Source organism: Tamandua tetradactyla, chromosome 3, assembly GCF_023851605.1.
Source record: "Tamandua tetradactyla isolate mTamTet1 chromosome 3, mTamTet1.pri, whole genome shotgun sequence".
In the NCBI taxonomy this organism is placed as follows: domain Eukaryota; kingdom Metazoa; phylum Chordata; class Mammalia; order Pilosa; family Myrmecophagidae; genus Tamandua; species Tamandua tetradactyla.
In genome coordinates this window covers 204,777,189-204,800,402 of record NC_135329.1, presented here as the reverse complement: position 1 = coordinate 204,800,402, position 23,214 = coordinate 204,777,189, and the positions used below count along the sequence as shown (strand labels likewise).

Genomic DNA, 23,214 nt, shown 5'->3' with positions numbered 1-23,214 from the left:
ATGTGACAAAGGAGAAATATACAAATTACTAATGGAAAACATGTTTAAATGCTTAACCATATCAGGTTAAAGTAGAAATCATTTTGTCAGCAGCATGATAACCCAGACTCCAAGTTCTGCTGCCACTGGAGGACTCAGCACACTTCATAATTAGCAAAGAAGTTTGATCATTGTTGCTTGACACCCTATCCCTTAGCTGAACAATATGTTTTGGTTTGTCCTCAGTGTGCTGACTTAGCACTGGCCATCTCAGAGCTGCTTCTGGCCAAGTGCTTTACCAGGCTTCACGAAGATCATCTTTGGTCTGCTGTGGGGAGAACTGCACACACCGGGTTTTTCTTTCCTCCCAGGTGCTCTGCAAAGGAGTAAACCGCCAAAGCAGAAGGAAACCGGTTGTTTCTTCGGGAGTGACTGGCACGAAGGAGTTACAGACCCTTCCTTCAGCCCCAGTTCAAGGGCTAAATTTGCCAGTGAGAATGAGCACTGTAGAAATAGGAAAAACAAAAGATATAGAAGCAGGAATGATTAGAGGGTGTGTGTGGTGACTGGCCCAACCCTTCATGAATGATTGCGACTGTACTTGAACCTGCCTCTTCAATTCACAGCAACAGCATTTTCATCTATTGGCATTCTAATGATAATGCATCCTTATAGTGCTCTACAGCTTGCAGACAATGCTAACATGTGTCATTTATTTCATGCTTACAAACACTATGATACCAGGGAACTGAGAATCTGAGGAATTAAAAGACTTGCTCCAGTGTGGCAAAGTCCCTTGACTTCAGAACCGAAACATTAATTGGAAGCTATGGAAAGTGATGGACTGTACAAGATACCAAATGGGTAAGGGAGGCCAGAGGACTCATTGGGATTCTGTTCTCATAAATGACAGGTTGATTAAAAACTAAAGAATAGCCAGAAAGGGCAGGGAAAGAGTGAAAGTGATCAGAGACCTAGGGGAAAGCAGGATGAAGAACAAGCTCAGGATATGTAAGGGAGTAAGGAAAATGACAAATGAACTATATGCCAGAGAGAAGGAATGCCAGCTTAGCCATCACTCACGGGGAATAACATGTTTCAATTATCCAATATCAATTTGGCCTTCCTCTGCTTCGCATGGCCATGTGGTAACAACAACCTTTCAAATCAATCCAGCCCTCCTGTGGAACTGTCACAGTCTCCTCACAGGTGGTTCAGACCACATTTCTAGCATTTCTGGGAACTTGACGCTAATGAGCCAAAGCATCAGCCCTCCCTTGGCTTCAGTCTCATGCAGCAGCTGTTACAGTGAAAGGACCTCAGCATCCCAAAGAGAGGCACTGCCCTCTGCGTGATCTGAGCAAAAGTGTTCGAGTTCTCAGCCTAAGCATCATCTAAGAGTGGAACTGAGTCCTCAAATACTGTGTCAAATATTCCCCCAGCTTATGTCCAAAAATGACAGCAGAAGGGAATTATTTATAAATATATATATATTTTTTAACATGGGCAGGCACTGGGAATCAAACCCGCCTCCTCTAGCATGGCAGCATTCTTGCCTGCTGAGCCACCGTGGCCTGCCCTTATAAATATTTTTGAAGCAAAGCTGCTTCCGAGAGTGAACGGAAGGAAAGAATGGATAGAGGCTTACTTGATATATTTGTGTGTGTGTATCTGTGTTTGTGTGTTAGATTTTAGTCCTATTAAGATTTTTTAGCTCAACATATGTACTATTTTGAGAAAAACTTGAAATAAACTTAATAAATTAAAAAAAGAAGAGTGGAATATGAGACAAATGAAAGGTGAGATGAATTACAGAAATATGTCAGAAGTCAAATTAATACTGGTCCAAACGTGAATCTAGGGAACTATCTATAGTACTGCAATCTTAAAAGAGAGGAGGATTGGCATTGTAGGACTTTTGCTATTTCCTTATGGGCAGCATATGATGAAGAGTACTCTATTAAGAAATAGAAAATCTGCATTTGAATCCCCATTCATGCACTCAAGCATTCATTCATTCACTCAATTAGAGTTCCCTAATCAGTTGGCTAAGTTAAACAAAAGGAAGATTACCCCGTTGATCAGAATGTATCACCTAATCAGGTGAGCCCTTTAAAAGGGTTCAGGTCTTCCCAGAAGTCAGAGAGAGACACTGACAGGCACTCTCCTGTCCACCTGGAAAAAGGCACAAGGCCTGGTTTTGAATTGGCCATGTAGGGAATCTAACAGCTAGGGCCTGGGGACAATCGCTAGTTGGCTGAGAGCAACTCCTGGCTGACAGCCAGAGAGAAAATGGCCTACAATCTCAGCCCTACAACCGGGAGAAACTAAATTCTTTTAACAACCTGCATGAGTGTGGAAGAGGACCCCATTCTCCAGATGAAAACGTAGCCAACATTTTGATCTCTATCCTGTGAGGCCCTGAACAGAGAGTCCAGTTACGCTGTGCTGGACTTCCAAGCTACAGAATTTGTGAAATTATAGAATATTGTTGTGTTAGGCTGTGAAGTTTATGGTAATTGTTTATGAAGCAAGAGAAAACTAATGTAGCATTATGTTAGCAGTCACCGGTTTTGCTTTCCCAAAAGTCAAACTATCTACTCAACATCTTTTTAACATTCCTTCCTAAGTCTCGTCTCCAAGCTTCAGAATTTCACGTTCGAGGGAAAAGGGTTATAGGTTATATAAACCAAAGAGAGAGTCATATGGGATTTTCTTTCCATAAGCGTGCTGGGAGCACCAGGCTGCTTGGATGATGGCTGTCCACTGGAGCAGAACCCTGTCCTTAGTCAACAAGCCTTGGCTCACTACTTCTTGGGGAGTGGCTGCTTAACAAACACTTGGAGCATAATAATGTGGCAGACGCTAACTGCTGACTTGAGAAGGGGAATGAATTGTCTTCCTTTGTCTCAAAGCTCCTTAGTGTAATGATGCTGTATGGCTCTTTATGATAGCTCATTACCCCAAAATGAAAGGAGGATAGCAGAAAATGAATATTTTATTGGCTTCTGTACAGTGGGCATGGCCTGAAGTAAAAATAAATGTTCTATGACATTCATCTTCATAAAATGCATTCTCCCCAGCCATAAAATTGGATCTAACGATTCATCTCTTTGTATTTTTCTCAGACATAATGTAAAATTTTGTGGTCATTTTTTCAAATGCTCCATGTGCTGGGGAAAGTCATACCCAGATAGTAGCAATTTTCTCTTGTAAAAAGGAAAATTATGAACACTTTGTTTAGGGATCCACTTCATTTCAAAATGGCTGTTACATTTCTCTTAATCATTTAAGGACTACATCTTTTTTGAGGAATAGTCTAGAGTTCACTGCAGAATAATGACTTTAATGTCTGGGTTTTTCAGGAAAGAATATAAAATAACCAGTGAAACACCCCAAGCATTAAAAATTTATTTTACTACAAGTGATTGTGGAAAGGATACAAATGTAATTGCAGGAGTCTGGAAAGGGTTCCAAGGAGATTCCCTAATTACAGTGAAAACACAGAGAAACAATAGAACAGGATCAAGTTAAGGGAAAAACCGTTTATCAGAAAGGATGCATTCATATCACAGTATGGGTTGAAGGTTTGATTGGGACAGATTTTGATCTTTATCTGACCAACTTATTAAACTCTCCTGTATATTATATTAATCTTTCTATGTTTATCTTGGATTTTCTATGTGAAAAATATTTATTAATTTCTCAATACCATTTAAAATGATGTTTATAAACCATTCCTCCTTATTGTTCTCTTCTCTCATGTATTCTCTTGCCACACTGTCAATTTTGTTTCAACGTCTCAGTTTATTTTTTGAACACTTCCTTCCCTAATTAGCTATTAAATTTAGAAGCTGCTTAGGATTTGTGTTAAAAGTATTCATTTCTCTCTCTCTATTCTCCTTTTCTGTTTCTCCAACTCGTATCTGCTCCCAATTGCTTCAATTGACACATCAGTAATGTGATTGTCTGTAAATAGGGAAAATGATAAACATTGGCTTTAAAAGGTGTTTAATTAAAAAAAGACAAGAAAAGAAGCAGCCCAGGTCATAAATGGCTGCAATGGTAGAGCAATGACCTGGAGCTCCTTCTATTATCCTCATCTACCACACTTCTTATGTGGTTTAGTTCTCGTAGTTGCAATACAGCTTCTGTATCTTCAGATAAAGCATGGTTTATAGGCGGGAAGAAAAGGGAAAGCATGTGAGCAAAAGAGGGATGATGCATGTGTCATGAAATAAAGACCTTCCCTGCAGACCTTTGAAGAGTTCCTCTGAAGCAAGTGTCACTTGACCAACCATATATTTGGAAGGGTTGCAGTTGAATGTATTTTTACTTGAGTACATGACCTCTTTGAACAAAATTCAGGCCCTGCTACCAATGGAGAAGAAAATAATTAATATTGGATAGGCCAATGATGCCCAAATCTACATCTTCTGTCTCCATATAATTTCTGAAATCCAAACTCATATCTCAAATATCTATTTAACATGTTCAATTGGTTTGGTAGTCGAAAGTTGTATGCATCCCTCAAAAACAAACAAACATGTTCTTAAGTCTAACCATTCCTATGCATGTAAACCCATGGTATGTAGGGTATTTTCATTAGGCTACTTCAGTTAAGGTGTGACTCTCATCATTCAAGATGGGTCTTAGTCCTGTTACTGGAGTCCTTTATAAACTAAATGAAGACAGCGAGAAAGAGAAATAGCCATAGAAGCAAGATGCTGAAAAGAAACCAGAAAGAAAAGGGAGAGACCAGCAGACACCACCATGTGCCTTGCCCTGGGACAGAGAAGCCGGGATTACTGACAGCCAGCACCAGAATGCCAGTCTTGGGAAAGAAAGCATTGCCTTGATTATGCTTTGATTTGGGCATTTTTCAAGTCTCCAACTATAAGGGGATAAATTCCCATTTAAGCTGAACCATTTCATGGTGTTTGCTTTGAGCAGTATGGGAAACAAAAACAAATGGATACCCTTGAACACCACAAAATGAACTTTTCCACAATGGTATTCTCTGTCTAACTTTTCCTGCCTTCAGTTTTTCCAACATCAGGAAATGGTACTATTGATCATTTAATTACTTAAAGCCAAAATTTAGGCATCATCTGTACTTCTTCCTTCTTCCTCAGCAGTTTCCCCCATCCACAGGAACATGCCTACTTCTCTCTAATTGTAATTTGCCCTCCCTACTCCAGGTTACCATACTCTCTTGCCTAAAATACTGGAATAGCCTACTTACTAATCTCTTTTCAACAGTTTTTGCCCATATCCAAAAATTTTTTGCATGCTTTTACTTCTAGCAATTTTTTAACAGTATAAATATGATCATAACCCTTCCCTGGTAAAAGTCAATTAATAGTTTCCAAAATCATTGACATGGTTGTATTAGTAAGGGTTTTCTAGAGAAACAGAACCAAGGGAGATATCTGTAAATATGAGATTTTATAAAAGTGTCTCATGCAACTGTGGGTGGGGGTGCATGAGTCTAAATTCCACAGGCCAGGTCCCAAGCTGGCAACAATGTTGAAGGTCTTTGATGAACTCCCAGGAGAGGCTGGCTGGCTGAAATAAAGACAGAAGTTCTCTCCATTGACTCCTGAAATTGTCACTTCTCCCTTAAACAATTTCAACCAATTGGATTTTATCCAACTGATTGGATTAAATCCAGCTGATTGGATTCTCTCATTGCAGAAGACACTCCCCTTAGTTGATCACAGATGCAATCAGCCATAGATGCAATTAACTGATTGATGATTTAAGTTCACAATATATCCTTGCAGTAACAGCTAGCCCAGTATTTGCTTGACCAGACAACTGGGCACCATCCCCCGGCCAAGTTGACACAATAGCCTAACTATCACAATGGCCTAACACTCCTATGTAACCTGGACCTTACTTTCCTTTCCCAACTCCTATTGCACTATGATTCTCTCTCCACTTTAGCCATATAGGATTTTTCTGAATTATTTGAAAATGACATGCAATGCTTTATTAGTAAACAGTTTATTATGGGAATTAAGCTAATATATGATTATACGAGTCACCGTGAATATTGCTCTTGATAACTTACTATTATGAAATTTTCTTTACTTCATATATGACTTTTCTTTCATGGGTAGTCTTTAGGTTAGTCCAATGTTGAAGCAAAACTCAGCCCTTTTCATACTAACCACCCACCCTCCACATCATACCACTGTGTATACAGACATATATACTCTCATTTCTCAAAACAGTAGTAAGTAAGGTAAATTTTGACGAGTATTTGTGGGGAAGAGGAAGAGAAGACTTACATCGACTACACTACACAATAAGCTACTTAAGAAATCCACCTAGATTCATCTTTTAGTTAAGAATATTATTTCTTTGAACAAAATTGGGGTCATGTCATCAAGGGATATAGGGGGAATGAATATTAGCTAGGCAAAGACTTCTGTCATCAGCTATCTAGGTGTCCTCTTCTCCCTGACCATGAGACCATGCAGCACTCACCTCTTGTTCCTTGATTGCTTGTGGCACTATTGTTTATCCCACATTAGGATTATTAACCTTTCAAGGAAACTCCATGTTGTTGCTATGTGTTCATAGCCTGGCTCTCTGGACTTAAAAAAGATGTTCAAGCTTTTATCTTCAATAATTAAACTATTGTGGATCAAACTCTTTTTGATGCTGTTCTACATGCATTACTTTAGCTGATATATTTCTTCAAACGAAGTGGTGAGGGTTTTTTACTTTTAGTACTCACCATCAGAACATTACATTTTTGATTGTCAGTTTCTACTGAGACTTCTGAAGTTTATTCAGAAGGGGTAGACCATGATTTTCACCCATGTCTCTAATTCTAAATCCTTTACTTTGCTCCCCATACTGCTACAAATCAAATAATTAATAGTGGCAAGTTAAAGAACATTTGCTACTTTCTGAAAATAAAAAGGTCATGTGCAGTGGAGGGAGATCATCTCTACCCAGTAGAGTCCATTCCTATGCTGTTGAAAGAAATATTAACTCGATTATTATTAGTAATATTTTAGATAAGAATAACAGAACTTTTAAATAATGTTACTTGTAAATTTATCTCATATATTTTAGGTCAAGTGAATAGATTTCCTTTTTTAAGATAGCGAGAAGCAAGTAACAGTAGGTTTCAAATCAACATAAAGGTTGGAGAAAGTTTACTGGCAATAAAACTTAACTTTTATCTATGAGTTTGAGGTGGGTTGAAGAAAAACCATCAAGAATGGGTAAACAAGAGATCTAATTATAGATTACAGTGTGGCACCAAGGATATTTTAAAGCAACTTTTAGAGAAAAGTAACTCAAATAAAGATGCCATAAAATATCAATGTTGAAATTGATGGTTTTTAAAATATTGTTTAAGATCAACTAATTTGATTAAGAATTCATCTTTGCTAAGGAAGGTGTAGATGCTCAGGACTATAAATTTCTAGAGCTTGAGCAGAAATCTTATTTACAATGTAGAGAGTACATATCTATTGCTCATCCTTTTAAAATCCAGATCAAAAGGTGCAAACAACATGTTACTACATTTCAAACTCAAAGACCTTGATCTGGAAGTAAATTTCAGTAGAGAAATGACAACAAATAATATGTCATTTTAACTGTTCTTTCCTCTGCTGCATTATTGTCAATGTTTTATTTTTCCAGTTATCTAATTTGCTCCACCAAAATTGCTCATATGCAGCTAAAAGTTAATGTGTAGATTGAATTCCATACCCCAATTTAGAAATATTTTTCATCTTAATCCACATTCCTATGGGTATGAACCCATTGTGAATAGACTCTCTTGATTTTTAATTAAGTTGTGGCCCAGCTGAATCAGATTGAGTTTTAATCTGGATTTTCAGAGGCCTTATAAAGAGAAGAAACCAGAAGCCAGAGTCAGAGAAGGAAGATTCCAAAAGAGTAAAAGAGAGGAAGTTGACATTTGACATGAATGGGGAATACAAGGATCTCTGCAGCCAGCAGGAGAATATTACAGACCTGGAGGAGAAAGCACCACGCTGCTTACTTATGCCTTGACTCTGCACCTCTCCTAGCCTCAGAACTGTGAGCTAATACATTTCTATTGCTTGAGCCACCCATTGTGTGGTATTTGTCAGTGCAGATTTGCATTAGTCGGTAATATTTTCGGATGTTTTTACCCATATTTAACATTATTGCAGCTGAGATCCTGATATTCTTCCCCAGAAGCAAACTTTTGCAGCTTACCCATTCTACTCAACCAGATGCTCAGACCAACAGCCTTGGATTTCATCATTGACTTTTCTTTTTCTTCTACATTCCACATCTTTTCCATCAGTAATTATTTTTTGTTCTGCTTTCAAAATACCACTTCCCATCATCCTCACTTATGCCATTCTGATACAAGCCACCTCTCCCATCAATTATGCTAACAGCTCCACACAATCCTCCTTGCTCCTGACTTGCTTCCTTAGAGAAGCCAGAGGATACTGTTAAAAAGGAAGATGGGTTACAAAGACTTCAGGGAAGATGGCAGAATAGGGAGCTCCAGAACCCACTCCTTCTCAGAAACAGCTAGAGAACAGGCAGGAATTGTCTGAAACAACTGTAGAGTATATAAATGAATATTGTTAGTAAGGGTAATTAAAAGTATAAAAAGAGAGACAAAAAATGTATGACATATGAAACCAAAAGATAAAATGGTTGAAGTAAGTACAGCTTTCCAGTAATAACATTCAATCTTATTGGATAATACTCCCTAATCAAAAGACACATATTGGCAAAATGAATGTTTTTTTAAAAAAAAGGTAATCTAACTATTTGCTGCCTACAAGAGACTCATCTTAGACCCAAAGACTTTGATAGATTGAAGTGAAAAATTGGAAAAAAGATAGTCCCCACAAACAATAAGCAAAGAAGAGGTGGGGTAGCTATGTTAATATTATACAAAATAGACTTTAGATGCGAAATTGTTGTAAAAGAAAAGAAGGACATTATATATTAATAAATAGGACAATCCACCAAGAAGAAATAAAAAACTTAGATATTTATGCATTTAACCAGGGTGCCCCAAAATACACAAAGCAAACACTGGCTAACTGAAGGGATAAATAGATGCCTCTATAATAATTGGAGACTTCAATATACCACTCTTATTTATACATAGAATATTTGAACAGAGAATCAATAAGGAAACAGAGAACTTGAGTAATATGATAAAAGAATTAGACCTAACATATATATACACAAGATTGCAGAATATATATTCTTCTAAAGTGCTCATGGATAATTCTCCAAGTTAGACCACACGTTGGGCCACAAAAAAAGTCTCAACAAATTCAAAAAGATTGAAATTACACAAAGTTTTTTCTCTGACCATAATGTAATGATGCTGGAAATCAACACAGAAGGAGAAATGGAAAATTCACTAATTTATGGAAGTTAAACAGCACACTCTTATACAATCAATTTGTCAAAGAAGAAAGTTCAAGAGTATTCAGTAAATATCTCAAGATGAATGAAAACAAGAACACAACATGTCAAAATATGGGATGCAGTGAAGACAATGCTGAGAGGGAAATTTATAGCCGTAAAGGCCTACACTAAAAACAATAAAGAGCTAAAATAAAACATCTAACAGCACACTTGGAGGAACTAGGAAAGAACAGCAAACTAATCCCAAAGCAAGCAGAATGAAAGGAATATCAAAGATTAGAGCAGCAATAAATGAAATTGAGAATAAAAAATCAATAGAGAGAATTGACATAACCAAAAACTGGTTATTTGAGAAGATCAATAAAACTGACAAATCCTTAGATAGATTGACAAAGACAAAAAAAAGAGAGAGAGAGAGGCAAATAAATAATTAAGAAATGAGAGGGGAGGCATTACTATTGACCCCACAGAAATAAAAAGGTGCATAAGAGGATATTATGAACAACTGCATGTTCACAAATTAGACAACTCAGATGAAATAGAAAAATTCCTAGAAACATACAAACAACCTACAATTACTCTAGAAGAAATAGAAGAGCTCAGCAGACTAAATGCAACTAAAGAGTTTTGAATTTATTTTCAAAAACCTTGTAACAAAAGAAAGGCCCAGGACTAGATAGCTTCACAGGTGAAGTCTCACATTCATTCCAACAATAACTACCAATACTGCTCAAACTCTTCCAAAAAAATTGAAGAGGAGGGCACATTCTGGAACTCTTTCTATGAGGCCAACATCATCCTAATACCAAAGCCAGACAAAGACACAACAAAAAAAGAAAATTACATACCAATTTCTCTAATGAATTTTAATGCAAAATCCTCAACAAAATACTAGAAAATCAAGTCCTACAGCATATAAAAATAATTATATTCCATGATCAAGTGGGTTTTATCCCAAGTTTTCAAAGTTGATTCCACACACAAAAAATCAATTAATGTAATGCACCACATTCACAAATCAAAGGGAAAAATCATATAATCATAATTGACACAGAAAAGTGATTTGACAAAATCTTGCATCCTTTCTTAATAAAAACACTTCAAAAGTAGTTATAGAAGGAAACTTCTTCAACATGATAAAGGCATATATGAGAAATCCATAGCTAATATACTAAAAGGCAAAAGACTGAATGCTTTCCCTCTAAGATGGGAACAAGACAAGGATGGTCACTGTAATCACTGTTATTTAGCATTGTACTAGAATGCTAGCTAGAGCATTTAGGCAAGAAAAAGAAATAAGGCATCCCAATTGAAAAGGAAGAAGTAAAATTCTCACTATTTGCAGATGTTATAATCCTATGTTTAGAAAGTCCTGAGAAATCTACAACAGAGCTACTGGAGCTAATAAATGAGTCCAGCAAAGTGGCAGGATATAAGATCAGTAGTGTTTGTAGACAATAGTGTGCTGGTTTGAATCCATTATGTACCCCAGAAAAGCCATGTTTTAATCCTGATCCAATCTTGCAGGAGCAACCATTTCTTTTAATCTTAATTCAATACTGTACGTTGGAATCTTTTGGTCAGATTTTTTCCAGGGAGATGTGATATACCCAGTTGTGCGTATTAACTTTGATTAGATGGAGACGTGAATCCACCCATTTTAGGTGGGTCTTGATTTGCTTACTGGAGCCCTTTAAAAGGGAACCATTTTGGAAAAAGCTTCAGACCCACCAGAATTAACAGAGCCCACAGAGTTGGAGACCTTTGGAGCAGAAGCAAAATGAACCTGGGGAAACCTAATGAAATGAGGAGAGAAAGCCAGCAGACATCATTGTGTGCCTTTCCAACTAAGAGAGAAACCCTGAATATCATTGGCCTTTTTGAACAAGGTATCTTTCTATGGATGCTTTAATTTGGACATTTTCAAAGCCTTGCCTTAATTAGGACATTTTCATGGCCTTAGAACTGTAAACTTGCAAATTAATAAATTTCCCTTGTAAAAAAGCCATTCCAGTTCTGGAATATTGCATTCTAGATAAATAAAACAGAAAATGTTAAGTGTTGGAAAGGATGTGGAGAAAGAGGCACACTTATCCACTGTTGGTGGGAATGTCAAATGGTACAACTGCTGTGGAAGGTAGTTTGGCATTTCCTCAGGAAGCTAAATATAGAATTGCCATATGACCTGGCAATACCATTGTTAGGTATCTACTCAGAGGACATGAGGGCAAGGACACAAATGGACATTTGCACACCAATGTTTATAGCAGCATTATTTACAATTGCAAAGAGTTGGAAACAGCCAAAATGTCCAAAATGTCCAGACGAGTGGCTAAACTTGTATTTACATACAATGGAACATTATGCAGCTGTAAGACAGAATAAAGTTATAAAGTATGTAACAACATGGATGGACCTTAAGGACATTATGCTGAGTGAGATTAGCCAGAAACAAAAAGACAATTACTGTATGGTCTCATTGTACCTATCATTTCATACCTACTAGAATGGCCACGATTTAAAAAACAGAAAACTATAAATGTTGGAAAGGATATGGAGAAATAGTAACACTAATTCACTGCTGGTGGGAATGTAAAATGGTGCAGCTGCTATGGAAGACAGTTTGGCAGTTCCTCAGGAAGCTGAGTATAGAATTGCCATATGAACTGGCAATCCTTCTACTAGGGATATACCCAGAACTGAAAGCAGGGACATGAACAGACATTTGCACACCAATGTTCACAGTGGCACTATTCACAATTGCCAAAAGATGAAAGCAACCCAAGTGTCCATTAACCAATGAATGGAAAAACAAATGTGGTATATACGTAGGATGGAATATTATTCAGCTGAAAGAAAGGAATCCTGATGTATGGACAACATGGATGAACCTTAAAAATGTTTTGTTGAGTGAAATAAGCCAGACACAAGAGGACAGATATTGTATGATCTTACTGATATGGACTAATTATAATACACAAACTAATAAAGTTAGAATATAGAATATAAGTTACCAGGGGATAGAATAGAGGGAGAGAATGGGGAGCTGTTGCTTAATTTGTGTAAAATTTTTAATGAAGTTGATTGTAAATGTTTGCATATGGATAAGATAATGCTAGCACATTATTGCAAATGTAATTAGTAGCACTGAGCTATGTATGTGAATATGGTTGAAAGGGGAAGTGTGGGGTCGTGTATGTTACTTGTATGAAAGTTAATATTAAAAACATGGGACTGTATAACACGGTAAACCCTGTTTTGGACAATTGACTGTGGTTAATAGTAGAAATATAAGAATGTTCTTTCATGAATTAAAATAATAAAAAAGGAAGGCAGGCCATTAGAGGACTCCCCCATCCTACAGGAAGGAGCAGCCACAGAAAGTGGGGCCCCAGCATGAACTCGGTGGTGAATTGGGAGGGACGGCAGAGGAGGCTCTAGCCAGCTGGTGCCCCCATAGCAGGGAATCTGCGCAGCACGTTTCCAAGGCCACCACACCTCTTAACAACCCACACCCATAAGCACTCCTATCGCAGGGCTTTTGCTCTTGCTATTTGTTCTGCCTGAAACACTCTTCCACACTCTCTGCAGGGCCCTCACAGCTGAAATGAAAACCTGTGCTGGTGGAGCCTCTTGTGCCCCTTGTCTCAAATGCTACCCCACAGACATTTTGCATCCCTGTTCCCTGATGCATTTTTTCTCCTTAGCACTTATTACCATTTACTTTACCTTATATTTTATTGCTTATAATCTCTATCCCCCTACTAGAATGTAAGAGATTTTGTTTTGATTGCTACTATGTTCTCAGCCCCCAGGATGGTGCCTGAAACATAGTAGGAGCTTAATTAATACTTACAGAATAAACTTATTTTAAGAAAGGAATATGACCATAGACTCTCACCTCACCACTCTCTATTCTTCCCTTTGTAACTTTGAAAAGTAAAGTGACGTCTTCTTGTAGAACTCAAACATTATCGGTACAAGGGTGATTTATAGACTAAAAACATTTGTCTAAGCCCAAGGTTTTCTTTTTAATTTTAATTATTTAATATTAAATCTGCTACACCAGTAAAATAAATGCTATCCTTCCACTTAAACAGCTAAGTATCAGACAATTTCTATCATTGAGGCTATTTGGAGAAAAACCCTCAAAATTCAAGCCTACTTCCACCAAGGATCTTATTCTAGAATAATTCTAGGATTTGTCTTCTTACTCTGATGTGAGGGGTTGGGACAAAATAGGAAGTTTCAGAATGCTTTCTCATTCTTACAATTGGTTTGTGCCTATAGATCAATAGAGTGTTTGAAAAGAACTCCTACAGAGACCTGAGAAATTATTCCATGGAGGTAATTTTTTATTGTTTATTGCTACTTACCATGTTAGACTCTGTTGCCTTTTAGTGTCATGGAACAAATTATTGTACCATTTGGAATTCAAAGACTGCTCACATAGCTGACTTACTAAGATAACTGATGAGAACAATAGCAGCAACAAAAATTCCCAGACAGTTGCAAGAGCTGCTTTCTTTTCCTGGCTGCACGATTTCCAGCATGAAAGACACAAGGAGAAAATGATCTCTGCCGGACCAATGAAGATTTAACAATGGTCTCTGGAAGAAAATATTTTCCTTTCAGATCTTATTTTCAACTTCCGAAGGACAGCTGAGCCAAGACAATAAAGAAAGTCTGACATGTATACTGCCAGTCTGTTTACGAATCCCAGTTTTATCACAACACAAATAGATAAATAATGGAAGCCCATAATGCTTGTCTCTGAAATAGTAGTTCAACAGAAACTCAGCACACAGGAAACAAAAGATGAATGGTCTTTTGTAAACATGTTTTTATAACATAATCCAGTCATATAAACAACTGGCAGTACATCCTTTCGGGATTCTTGTTAGCCAGGATTTTCAAAGCTGCAATGAATGGATTGAGTTTCAGAATTATTTCCCAATTTTGTGCCATTTGGAGGAAACATCTGTTTACTGTAGGTAAATGAACAAGACATTCTGTTCTTTTAGGGACCCAACAAAGAGCTCTTAAAGTAGGCCAACTTGGCAAATAAGGAAATATGGTCTCTTTAAAGAACTACAAATGAAGTCTAACAGGAAATATAAAGATAGCAGTTATTTTTTCACTTGAAAATTTCAATATTTGGCTCAAGTGAGGGATGGGTACTTTCTTTTGATTAAAAGTGTGCCTAGAGATATTTTTCTCTCCACTTCTGGTCATCAGGCAGATTAAAGTTAGAAAACAGATTTGTCTCACTGAAGAAGAGTACAGCAGACAGCAAGGAGTGATGAGGGCAGTAAATCTTTGTTCGGTTAATACTCACACATGCTTGATAAACATCCTTTGATAACCAGGAGTTCAGATAGTTTTAATTCTTTTCATTTTCTATTCAGTCTCTTTGTACTAGATTAACGTTGCCCATCTTGTACATTGTAATTTTACATGAGCTGAGCTTGGCTTAGGGCAAGTGAGTATTCCTTATGGGCTGTGAGCTGGAGACAGTTTGAGCAGCTGTGAGAGTAGTTGGATACAGTCTGTAAAGACAAATAGAAAACTCTCGCCTTACAAAGAGCTTATGAATGTAGTTTTGTGACTCACAGAGCACTGGGTATTACTCATATGCCTTTCTTAAATTCTAACTCTCAGAAGAAAACAAAAATAACATTGAAATTATTAGGATTATTTCCATAGAAATTCCTTAATTATTATTCTACTTTCTTGCATCAAAATATAGGTAAAGGGTAAACAGACAAAATTAGACAGAGAGTATTTCAGCATTCCAGTAGATTCACTGGATATGTCTTTCTTAAGAGTTCTATTAGTTATCAATTGTTTTACAAAGAATTTGCATCAATAATGATGCTTAAGAATTTTGATTTTTATTCATTATACTTAAATTTCTCAATTACTCCTTACAATTTGATAGGCATACACTTCTATGTTATAATAAGAAAATGCCACTGCTCCTTGTACAGAAAATATAATACACCAACACTATGAAAAATGTAGAACACTTTTTTCAACCAACATCATTGGTACTTAATTGATAGAACTCCATCTTTTCCCATTAAAGCAGTCACATTGGCTAGGCATGTCTTAGAATAACATTTGATTCATGGATTCATTTAAACGGAAGATGATACATTTTATTGGTGCCATGTGAATTTTATGAGCACTTCTGATGAATGTCTCTTGCTCCTTTCTTCCTGCCCTTCCTGGCTGTTGTGACCCTTGGAACCCACTGTATGAAGAGCCCTGCTTTGTGAATTTCTGAATCCACACTGTTTCCCCTGTGTCAATATCAGTATTTATGATGGGGCAGTGGAGACTCTTCCCAAGTTACATTCTCTTTGTGTTACTGAAAATATTAAAGGCACTCTATATTATATATCCACACGCCATGGTGCTTAAACTGAATTTTGGTCTTGCTGTTTCGAGTTTGTAGTTTTCCGTTCAGAATCTCCTTTCAGAAGCAAGCATGTGAATGGCCTTAAAACAATGCAGACATGAATGATGGAGCTAGTCAAGGGAATGCGTGTGTACAAAGTAAATAGTGTACACACACAGTTGGTGCAAGGTTGTCTGTAAGGTGCATGTGTATGCATGTGTGTGTGAATAAACTTAAGATTTTCTTCTTGGAATGTCTACAATGAACACTGGCTGCTCAGAAGTGCTGGGAATAAGAATCATCTTTCTCTGCTTTCCTGAAACTACCTACCCGTTTCATGACAGCATGAAGACCAGTGTTAAAGGTGGTGCCACCCTTGTTTTATTTGTCATGGTCTTATTGCCAGAGGTGGCACTGGGTGGGAGGCTGACACAGAGCCATTAGCCCCAAATGAGTAGAACTCATTTTCTTGTCTGTCTCATTTACTTCTGTCTAATGCCTTGGGTGCAGATTCTGGCATCTTTATAAGGAATTAACTTCCTTCATGTTTCCTCTTTTTATTCAGAATTTTGGATACCGATCTTGACACCACCTTTTACACTCCTCTCCCTTTTTTTGGCACTATCTGATTGTTATAAATGATAAGATATTGATGCCAGTCTGCTTATAAAATATCATCTTTTTGCCTTTTCCCTCTTTTGCTTTATAATACTAAAAGGTCTTTGATTTACAACACATTGATTTTTGGATTTTATGAACATAGCTCCCTCTACATTAATTGATCTGACTGCTAAAATCCTTTGCTTTAACATCTTGTTCATATGGCATCTTCATTAGTCCAGTAGACCTTTATGATTTATTCTGTAACCCAGCACAATGGCAAAGCATATTCTGTGAACAGGCAAAACATCATACTGGCTTCAGTGGCAGCTCTATCCTGAGGAGTGATAGGGGTTTTGATTAGTGCAATAACCTCAACCAAATTGTGGTCCATCCTGAATGCCAGGCTTAGAATCCCAGATTTGACCCTGGAGGTAAGATGGACAACATTATGAGAGGAATGGTATGGGAATATTGACCTGTCTGGAGAAGGAAGGCAGCATAGCATAGCAGAGGCATCACGATAAACATTAGATGATTTATGTTCTGCTCCTTACTACAGAATACAATTTGGGAAAAGTCATTTCTGTTGTTCTAGTGTCCTAACCTCTAAAATTACAAGGTTGAATCAGATTTATTTCTAAGGTCCATTTTTGAATCCAGTGACTGTATCATATTTTCTCTTACATAAGGCCATAATATAATTAATGAAGCTCATAATGTCAACTGGATAGAAATAAATTAGTATAATGAAACAATGAGGGTGGAAGGAGAAAAGGGGGCCTTTAGAAAGTAGAAAAAACACATAAAACCCATTGGACTGAAATATTTTGTTGATGAATTTCGATGATGCAATAATTTCTGCCTCCAAAATCATCACCTCTAAGTTGGTTTAACTTCAGGGAAATTTTATAAGCAAAAACTAAGTGTGTGATTGTAGGAACAGTGACTACTTAGAATAACTTTTTCAGGGATGTGTCATAGTGATTACAGATCCCAAGAGTATTTTGTCTGGATTTGAGCCGCAGCATAAAATACGTTTTCTCACTGCCATTTTGGTGACTGTTCAGACCTACATGCATTCTGTAATTATTATTAATATTATTTTGCCTGTTACCATTAGCAGATGTTTTGAAACACAAATAACTCACTACATGACACTGGGCATATTACTTATTTAGTTCCTCATTTCCCAGGACATTTTAGACTAAGATATTTCTTAAATTATTACAGTGTTATAAATTCTAAATTGTGGCATTTATTTTCATATATCATAAAGTATAAACTTTTCAATGAATAATCTGATCTTTAATATTGAATGTTAAGCCTTTATTTGTCCAGATTTATCATGAAGCGGCTCTGTGTCACTTTGTGGCTTCATCACTGGGGAAGATGCACAAAAAACACTCATCTTGTTCTAGTACTAATAAGTGAAGACTTTACTTTGTGTGAACCTGATCTTTAAAGTATGAATCTAATAACAATCTTTTTAATCCAATAACATTCCTTTACTTGTTTGTAGAAAGCTCTGATTTTAGAAGGAGGTGTCTGTGGAGTGCCCTCCTTACATGGGGTAGGAGTTAAGTTTTGTTGCTTCCTTGAAAATCCTTTCCCATGCTTAATAAAGCACATACGTTCATCAGTACCACTTGGGTATCAAGTTTTATAGACACTGCCTTTTGAGAACCATGTTGCTAAAGTAAAGACAAGGCAAATCTGTAAGTCTTAAAATGACTGTAAAGTCTCTAACAGCAAATGGGAGGTAGGTGTAAAAGCAAATTTTCTACAACCTAATTAGGCACAGGATTCACAGCTCCTCACTTGCATGAGGGGCCTTCCAAGGCCCCGGAAGGAAGCATAGTAATTTATTCCTAAGGATATGGACAATTCATAAAAATGAAGTATTTAATTCCAATTGGTTAAGACCAGCCACTGCCTCTTTTCACTCTAACTTCAGCTCTATCCCACTTCTTCGAACATTTAGAAGTATTGGAGGGGTGAAGTGCATTTTCTAAATCTAGCTAAGGACAAATTAAGAGGGAGGGAGACACATAGAGTTTGGGTTTGGCACTATGTAAGTATTATACTTCTTAGCCATTTCTGGGGTAACATCAAGTTATGTCTAGTATTCTAGGGCAGAAATGGCTTCCAGGAATTTTTTGACTATCCACTGTGCCGACTCACCTGACTCCAGGTTATGCATGTGCCAGACCAGAGGATGTACTGCTATCTGAGCACCTGGCACTGCAGAAAAGTTGTTAGAGGTGGGGGTGTAGGTTTGAGGTTTACCAAGCCTGGAACTAATCTGGGTAAAAGTTTTCCAGTCATTAGACATGCAAAGACCTTAATGAAGGATATATTACTCATTGATACATGGTCAAAATGGAAATTCTTTTGTTGTCAAGAATATTTTTAATAATGCAGCTTGTTCAATTTAAACTATACCATAAATGGAAATGGTAAGAAATCATCTGTAATGGCTCAATATAAAAGAAACCTGACAGAGGTTTTCTCAAACTTAAGAATAGTAAACATTTTATCAATAATGAGTTGTGAAGCTGAAAGCATGCTTTCTAAAACACAAATTTTGATTATTCATACCAGATAAAATACTAAATTATCTTTTTATTCTTCCCATAAAGAAAATCTTACTAAATTATTGTCATATAATTAGGTGATCAAGGGATTCAATTAAAAATCTAGCCAAAAAAAAAAAAAAGGAGCAACATGCAGTTGTGTCAGGTACTTAATTAAGGCTACAATATTTCCTTTAAAACTGCAATATTTGTGTTATTTAAAGGCAATTTCAAATTTGTTGTGATTTCTTATTCTAAAAAAATCACTTTGTGCCCTTTCTGTCATAGAAATCACCCCATCCCTGGAAACTGCCTAAGATTCAGGTCAAGCAAAACTTGTATCTGCTCTTGAGATTCAGTAGTTTGTTGCTATTAACCTATCGGGCTTTCTCCATTTGCTAGGCTTTCGTCATCCTAATGTATGGGGTATGTGATCTTGCCTCACCTCTACTCACAGCTAAACTAAGGCTGGCTCCCATCTCATGTACCATCAACACTGAGGTCCTTACGAAGGCTTACAAAACTACCATCTCTATTTCCTGCTCCCAGTTTCCTTACCTCTTGACTTCCTCTCCCTCAACTGCTCTCCTACCTACCCTCTCTATTTTCATGCAGTGTCCAGACAGGCTGCCCCTGACTCCAAGACTCTGCCCTCACCATGCCTTTTCCTGCCCTGCTCTCTCCCCTGTTATCTGCAAGGCTATTGCCTCACATCCTTTAGATTTGTGCTCAAAATGTAACCTCATCCAAAGGTGATATTTGAACAACCCCATGACTGACACCCAAAACCAGCCCTCCTTTGCCTCCCCCACGACCACCTTTATTTTCTCCATAGGACTTACCACCACAGGACAGTGGTGACTGAGTAGCGTGTATGGTCTTGCACTCCAATGGACTCACCGCCATGCGTGCAGATTTCCATTTTGATCCCTACCACTTTCCAGTACCTAGAAGAGTGTCAGGTGCATGTGAGGGGCTTAACAAGCAGATGTTGAAGACTGAGTAATTAATTTTGTTATGGTTGTTGTTAAACCATATGTGGAAGACTCCTCTTACGAACAGTCTAGAGTCAGAAAATGGGTTAAGTTGAGATGTGATATAACACAGCCTCATTCATCTAGTCAGACGACATGAAATTGGCAGCGATTGGGCTGCTACTCTTGGCTAGATTATGTTTTCTCTCTTTAGTGATTTTAGTAATCTTTATTGTTATTATTATTTATTAGTGTATGTGAGTGATGTCTAAAGAGAAAGTCTGAAACAGAAGAGGGTCCTGATCCTTCCTGAGAGCTAGGAATTCATTACCAAGATGAATATTCGTCACTGTTTGACCCTAGACTCACACAGAGAGTTGGATTATACCTCCTTCATGCTGCTCACACTCCACAGGGAATCCTTTGTTGAGGATTTGTGGCTGAGCTGCTTTAGCAGACACAGCTGGATGAAGCAGCAGACTCCTGTAGGTGTGGTCCCCTTGTTATTCTCCTATTGGCTTGAATCAGTATTAATTGCTTGGAAAATGAGGCTTCAATTTGAAGAGATACCTGCAGGGTCTCTAATGCTCATTTTGGTAACAATTCAAGCTGTTTTCAACCATGGTTCCCAGAGAATGGCTACGCTCCCAAGCATGACCAGATCTCACCCTCATTCATAATTCAAGGAAAGAGGCACAGCATCTATTTTTATAAACACTTTTCATCCCAGTGGAAAGTTGTCTGTTTTTTAAGCACTGTCACATAAAACTGAAATGAATTTTTTTGTGTTATGGTGAACACTCAGCCTCTTGTGATGTTTTCAGTTTGGTTTTTCTCTTAAGATATCTTCATACCAGGAGCATAGATCTTTATTGCCTGTGAAATGAGACAGGGTTTGCTTTTATTTTTTACTAGAGTCAAGTTACTTAGTTTTCACTTCTTGCACTGACACAGAGTTAGTTTGAGTTATGTGGTCAGTAATCTGTGTCTTATTTATGAGCATGTCAACTCTAATTCCAAATTTTAAATAGTAACATTTTTGAGGGAGTCACACTGAGATAGGACCATAAAATATGGGAAGGGGGCAGGCCACGGTGGCTCAGCAGGTAAGAATGCTTGCCTGCCAAGCCCGAGGACCCGGGTTCGATTCCTGGTGCCTGCCCATGTTAAAAAAAAAAAAAAAGAAAAAATATGGGAAGTGCACTATAATCGTGCTATAAAAAAGACAGTTTGGAGGGGGATTGTGGGAAGATGGTCGAGTAGGAAGCTCCAGAACTCAGTACTCCCTCCAAAACAACTACTAAACAGGCAGAAATTGTCTGAATCAATTACTTTGAAACTCAGGAGGGAAGAAGAACATTACAGCATCCAGGGAAGAGTGGGAGGAAGAGATCAATAAGTTACTATGGAGAACAATAAACTGCTCTTTCTGTGCTATGGTTACTGGTTCCAATCCCTCACTATCACAGCAAGCCACCTTGGAGTCCAACCCATGGTCAGCCCATTGGTGACAGAATGGGGCATAAAAATCCTCTTCCCCAAGAACAGGGGTGAGCAGGGCTGATTGCTGATCATGGTTTTTGTTTAGCAAATATGGGTTCCTGGGACACAGCTGTGAGGACAGCTATTGCTTCAACCCACTCTGGACAGGGCCAGTGGCAGTGGAGACTTGAAGATGCTGTGCTTCCTCTGGGCTACAGGGGATAGTTAACTGATGGGCTGCATCTGCTGGGCAGACAGAAAAGTTCACCTTTGGGGAGTTGTTGAAGTAGCTATACAGGATTACAGTCTAGGACAAAGGCCTGCCCGCTTCACACTCCAGGGAGGGGAAGGTCTGTCTCCTGGGCAACAGTGGGACAACTCCTGGAAACAGGAGAACTCCAACACAGCTAACAAGAAAAAGCCCAGGACAAGACAGAAGCCCATAGAGATGGGTAAGCCATGAGCACTTCATTGGTCATGGGCAAAACTTCCTGACAGGAGGACTGAAGCTCAAGAAAATCTCTCTTTATCACCAGCTGGTTACAAAACCAGGAAACCGACATCTAAGGGAATTAATACCAGAGTTAACATTTTAAAATATTGAAATACACAATGGGCCACAAAAGAGTATAAGACAAAGAAACAGGAAATGATGTCCCATCCAAAGAAAGAGACTGAAAATCCAGGAAATACCTTTGAAGAAGGCAATAATGTGAGCATACTAAAGAAAACCTTTAAAATCATCTGGAAAATGCTCAAGGAGATGAAGGAAACAACAGAGAATGAACTAAAGAATATCAAGAAAATAATGAATGAGCAAAATGAGAAACTTAGTAAAGAGATAGAAATTCGAAAAGGGGACTAAAAGGAATTACTGGATTTGAAGACCACAGTAACTGAAAAGGAAAATCCCTAGGAAGGCTTCAAGAGCAGACTGGCACTGGCAGAAGAAAAATTTAGTGAACCTGAAGACAAGATACTTGAAATGAATCAGAATGAGGAACAGAAAGAGAAAAATAGATATATTACAAGTAAAATTTCTTAAGACACCTCTGGGACACCATCAGGTGCACTAACATGTGCATTATAGGAATCCCAGAAGAGAAAAAAAGACAGAAAGGCGCAGAAGGAATATGCAAAGAAATAATGACAGAGAACTTCCCAAACTGAGCAAAAGATGTGAATATGCACATCCAAGAAACCCAGAGAATACCAACAATCAACATGAAGAAAAATATGTCCCATAATATATTGATCATGCTATCAAATGCAAAGGAGGAAAGAGTTCTGAAACTGAAAGAGAAAAGCAACATGTTACATACAAGGGAGTCCCAATTCGATTGCGTGCCAATTTCTCATCAGAAATCACGAGGCAAGAAGGTTGTGGGTTGAAACACTTAAAGTGCTAAAAGATAACAACTGCCAGTCAAGAAGTTTATGTCTAGTGTGACTCTTTCAAAAATGAGGGAGAGAGGCCTCTCACCTCTCACTCCTCTTTTCTTTTGAGAGTCTCATGTCTTCTTACATGTGTATCTAATAAATTTTCTTCCTACTTACTCTATGCTGTGCTGTGCCCTTGAATCCTTTCTTGTAGCATGGCCAAGAACCTAAACCCAAATCCAGCAACGTACCAACCAGCCAGGAGACACTTCTCTCTGACTGTCAGGACTGGTGTTAACCAGGAAGCTGGGTTGTGTGCTTTCACTTTTCCTTCTCACTTGGCTCATTGTTATTCCCTCCTATCCTTCATGTAACTCTGTGTCTCTAGGAATATGGGGAC

The 23,214-nt window shown here is 37.8% G+C and overlaps 1 long non-coding RNA gene across 1 annotated transcript in view; it reads left to right on the top strand.

The window, feature by feature from the left end:
- LOC143678187 (uncharacterized) overlaps positions 1-14,103 on the top strand; it is a 60,466-nt gene extending 46,363 nt beyond the window's left edge. The window contains exon 3 of the long non-coding RNA XR_013173100.1: positions 13,801-14,103. This is a non-coding gene — a long non-coding RNA (uncharacterized LOC143678187). The remainder of the gene's footprint in view (positions 1-13,800) is intronic.
- Positions 14,104-23,214: the final 9,111 nt, after the last annotated feature.